The following is a 5,446-nucleotide window of genomic DNA, read 5'->3' as shown; positions in this document are numbered from 1 at the left end:
GGACCTGGTTATCTCCGAGACCGCCTTCTGCCACAGATTCCCTCCCATAGACCGGTACGCTCCCACAGAGTGAGTCTCCTCAGGGTGCCGTCGGCCAAGCAATGTCGGCTGGCGACCCCCAGGGGGAGGGCCTTCTCTGTGGGTGCCCCCACCCTCTGGAACGAACTACCCCCCCGAGATCCGGACGATTCCGGATCTCCTCACTTTCCGCCGCGCCCTCAAGACATGGCTTTTTCAGCAAGCGGGCCTGGCCTAGGGAGGATTTTAAATCGGGTTTATCTTAGAGTAATTTTAAATAGCACAACTTTAAATATTTGGTTTTAATTGGTTTTACTTGGGTGGGGTTGTAAATGTGTTTATGTTTTTTAATATGTTGTGAGCCGCCCTGAGTCCCATTGGGAGAAGGGCGGGATATAAATCAAATAAAATAAATAAATAAATAAATTAAATAAATAAATTTAACAAATAAATATATATTCCGGTATTATACCTAATTTTTAAAAATGTGATTTTATTTTGAAGGAGATGCCTACAATTATCTGAAACATGCTCTGTGTGTCTTTCCCATCTTCTGGGTCTCTTTCCGTCTCCCCCAAATCTGGCAGGAGGTTCCTTCCCTCTTGGGGGGTATCCAGAATTTATTCCTGTTAGATTTGTGCAGTTTGATGATGGAAACAGGGAGGATTTACATTTTTCCATCTTTCAGGATCCCCTTTAATTTCTTGCTGCAATTTGCTTTGGAAATGACTTCAAACAAATAATATTTTTAGGAGTAAAAAGGTATCTTGGCTTGAACTAACCCACTTGGTCTCCTGTTCTGGTCCCTCCTGTGTCTCCCTCCTCCCCCTCCTCCCCCTCCTCCCCTCCAGCTAAGCCCACCGTCTCCATCTCCTCCACCAAGCTGGACCCCACTTCCCCCCACACCATCCTCCTCTGCACCACGAGGGGCTTCTACCCCGTGGAGATCGAGGTCCGGTGGCTGAAGAACGGGCGGCCGGAGGAGGGCATGGCCTTCGGGGAGGAGCTCCAGAACGGAGACTGGACCTACCAGCTCCAGGTGATGCTGGAGACCCAGCCCCAGTGGGGGGACGTCTACGCCTGCCAGGTGGGGCACGCCAGTCTGGAGGCCCCCATCACCGTCCAGTGGGGTGAGCCCTTCCCCTCCCTCCCCTCCTGCTCTTTGGACCCCATCCTGCCCTGAGAAGGGGGAGAGACCCTCCCTGTGGGGGGAGCCGGGATGGACCTCCTGGGGGGGGAAGCTGGCCCTGATCCTCCTGCTCAGGGGAGGCTCCTTCTCCTTCCCCAGAGCCCCGATCCTCCAATTCGGCCAGGAGCAAACTCTGGACGGGGATCGTGGCAGCTGTGATTGGGATGATCTTTTTTGCAATGGGGCTCTCCCTCTACCTGAAAGGTGAGTCTGGGGGGCTGGATGAGAGGTTGTGGGGAGGGGACCCTCCAGGGGAGGCCTCCCAGCAAGCTTAGCATATGGCAAGGAGGCTCCCTTGGGAAATTTGCTTGGGAAATTCTGTTCTTTGAGACTCTATTGTATGAGTGAGCATCGTGCAACCTATTCTGGGCTATCGATGGGGAGGGGGACCCTCTGAGTCCTCCAGCCCATGAAGGGTTCTGATTGGCTCTTTTTCTCCTTCCAGCAACTCCCATCCCGCCTCCTGCAGGTGAGTTTCTCCCCAGGTTATAGATGTTTCTTTAACATTCGTTAATTGTTACTTTTTTGTAAAAAAATGTGCCTGAACAAAACCTCCCAGCTGTGGATAAAACAAGGGTTTTTTGAAATTTTGGGCAGCTTTTCCCTACAGAGACCTGCAAATGCATTGCAATCAAAAACAAACACACACACATAAACACTACAATCTGGCCCAGGGTGTTTCCAGGTTTTGGGAAATTGCAAAAGGGAAGGGAAGTCTCTTTGTGACATTTCACACAATTCCTGGCAAAGTGACACCCGGCCTTGCTGCCATGCCCCATTCTAGCCCCATCTTCTTTGTTTATATGAAACGTCTGGGGGGGGGGGAGGCCACCTCTTGATTAACTCCCTAATTAAGTCAATTAGAGAAAATTCCATCAGCCCCAGAAGATGAATCTCTGGTCCTTTGAATCCTTTTCCTCCCTGAAAGGGGGGGGGAATTCTCCCTCATTCTATCCCTGCCTATTAACCACCCCCCTGCAGTGTGGGTCTTCTTGGGGGGGGCTGTAAGAATAATAAGTTATTTACACTGAAGGTTTATATTCTATTTTTTTTTTGTTGTCTCTTTTTCTACAGCACTCATGAATTAATCCTGCCGTCCTTCCTGATTCCTGATGGGAAAGGAAGTGGGGTTTTTTTTCAGTAGCTGATGAATTTCTGTCTTTCTTGCAACCTCTGAAAAATGTAGGCTGAAGGTTTTAGATTGGGGAGAGGAGGAGACTGGCAGCCTGGAGCTTCTCCTGCTGAGACCCCTCTGGCTTTCCTTTCAGGGCCTCCCTTACTTGGGAGGGAGGGAGGGATGGAGACCATCTAGAGTCGACTGACCCCAGGGACTCCAGGTCTGCCTGTCCCTCCAGACACCCATATCTCTCCCTGCTTTGAACCCACAGCAGCTTCATCTCCATCACTCTTCCTCCGAATCTATAGTGGACTTGGGGAATTCTACCCCACCAAGGAACTCTGGTCTGGGTTTACAGGATCCGGCCAGTCAGCATGATGGAGGGTCACCTGAATATAGGGGGCATCAAAGCCCTGGTCTGCCGAGCCTGGCAGGCGAGCTGGCAGACCAGGCAAGCACACCTGTTCTAAGAAGATCAGAGCGGGCCAGAGGTCCACCCAAACACTTAAAGAACTATGTAAGGTTCCTGTCAAGTTATGGGGAAGCCTAGTAGTTCTCTATAAATCAGAACGTGCTCACATGGGAGAAGTGTTAGATTTATAGTAATGTAAAATATTAAGTATTATTTTGTTGTGGACAAAGGAAAGAAAAGATTTGTAGTAATTTCAACAGAGATGAGGGCATCCTGCGGGACGCGAAGGCCCAAGTGGATTACTTCTGCTGGCCCAACTACGAGGCTGCCCAGAGAGCTTCTGTGGTTGGCCGGAGAGGTGAGTGCGGGAGAGAGAGTTCCATGGGGGGGTGCGAAAGCTGGGACACCCCCCCCCGCCGCTTTCATTTCATTTATTAGGACTCTCCCGGATAAAAATCTGCCCTTGATTTATTCTGTATTCTCAGACCTATGAAATTTATTCATTTACTAGCTGTACCCGGCCACGCGTTGCTGTGGCTCAGACAGGTTAAATGTTTTTACCTGTCACAGGTGTGACATCTATATAATAGTAGGTATATAGAAACACGCGTGTATTCGAATGCAACGTTGTGTCAAAATTTCAAAGCAATCAGTGAAGAACTTTCGGAGATTTAAGATTTTGAACAAACGAACATTTACATTTTTATTTATATATAGATAGATTATTGTCATTTATTGATATTTCTAAACTGACCCTCTCCCTCAAAGTGGAGCTCTAGGTGGTGTAAATTATTACCCACAAATAAATAAAAAATGTATTCAAATAAGGTTGAAAATCTCTTCTCCTTCCCTTCTTCATTGATGATGGAAGAGCTTAAAACTCCACTTAATGGGGTAAGGAGATTTTTAGAGATATTGATTCATTTAATATTTAGGACCTAGATTTATAATGGAAATGAAAATTAATTCTTAGATTATAGTTTTGAATTATAATATGGAAATGGGTTTGTGACACTGACAGGTATTTTATTAGCAAATGAGGAGCTATTAGGACGAGAAATAGAATATAGTTGTGAAATAAAGTAAGAATTTACTTTTCGGAATAATATGTGTATTCTAGATAACGATAATTATTTGGTAATGAAATGAGGGAAATTGGGGTTACCCGAAGTTTAATTATTACGGTTATTAATGGCCAAATTGGAATATGGTAATTGGAATTAAGTAAAACTTAAAAAACAGGATTTGGATGTGTATAAGTAAAATTTTAATGATAATTGTATTGATTGATTGAACTCTATCTAGAAATGTATTAATTTGAATATGATGTAAAAATTAAGGGAAATAGAGAAGGAACTTTTAATGAGGTAACCTGAGATATATATGAATGATTTTGCTATTGGATTTTTGATTACCCAATCACCACGTTGCTTCCTAATTACTTGGATGTAAAAATTGAAAAATTAATAAAACTTGTTTTTTTTAAAAAAAGAGGAGCTCTGGGTGGTGTAAATTATAACCCATAAATAAATAAAAATGTATTAAAAAGAAGGTTGAAAATTACATTACCGTTAAAAAGTTTGAAACTCTACAATAAAGAATCTTTATTCGACTAGCATGGCATCAGCCAAAATCTGAATTCCCCTCCCCTAAAGACATAGTATCAAAGCACAATTCCCTCCTCTAATTAACAGTCATAAATCACATTCTTCAAATAGTTTGAAATGCAAACCTTCCCACCAGTTCTCCAATCGCCATTCCTTATCATCTCTTATTTCAAACAACCTTGAAAAATACTCTACTGCAATGTTGTTATGTCTAACTAATCCCCATACACATTCTTCCTCCTCCCCCCTCTAGCATCATCTAATTCTAACTCTAAAAGTAACACACAGGTTAAAGAGAAAATGGCTGCATCTTCATATATTGTCAAAGCAAGAACATCCAATGTTAGCGTTGACATCGCGCATAGGAGGTGGTGAGTGCACGGGGGCCAACAGCATCCAGCAGCAGAGGCTGCGTAGCCCGCTGTGAATACTGGGCCAGTCCTCCAGCAGCAGCGCTGCGGTGGCACCAGCAGCACATGGAGTCAGGGAGCACATGATGTGGACCGCTGGACACACCTACTCTGTCCCATCTCTTTTTGGTTGGAGATCTGGTTGCCACTGGTCATCTCCTCAGCCCTCTCGAGGGTCTTGCCCTTGGCCTGCGAGTGGAGCGCATTCCCCTTGCGTACCTCAGTACTTACTATGGCCGCCAGTTGCTCGCACAGATCCATTAGGCCGCCACCTAGAGCTGCAGGCCTGCCCAGCACAAAGGAGGTGAAGCGGTCGGCTAGGAAGCCCCCGTAGAGGTGGTAGAACACGTCCAGGGCCAGCAGGCAAAAGGCCACCCCAAGCAGGGAAAGCCGGATCCCCATCGATGTCATGGCCGTCTAGGCCCAGCAGAGATGGGGAGGAGGCACGCAATCTTAGCTGGAACTGGGGGGCCATGGTGCTGAATCCGGCTGTCCCCGCTCGGTTGGCCTTTGGCTTTCTGGGTGTGGGCGTGCTCTACCACTTCTACTTGAGCTTGCTAGCCAGCCGCTTCGCCTCCTTTGTGCTGGACGGGCCAGGCACTCTGGGCATTGGTGGCAGTCTAATGGACCTGCATGAGCTGCTGTGGCACCAGCCCAGGTCAGGGCTAAGGTGCATCGGATTCACACGGGGAA

This window comes from Protobothrops mucrosquamatus, unplaced genomic scaffold (genome assembly GCF_001527695.2).
Source record: "Protobothrops mucrosquamatus isolate PMUCROS unplaced genomic scaffold, P.Mucros_1.0 scaffold1261, whole genome shotgun sequence".
Taxonomy (NCBI): domain Eukaryota; kingdom Metazoa; phylum Chordata; class Lepidosauria; order Squamata; family Viperidae; genus Protobothrops; species Protobothrops mucrosquamatus.
This window is presented reverse-complemented; position numbering follows the sequence as displayed.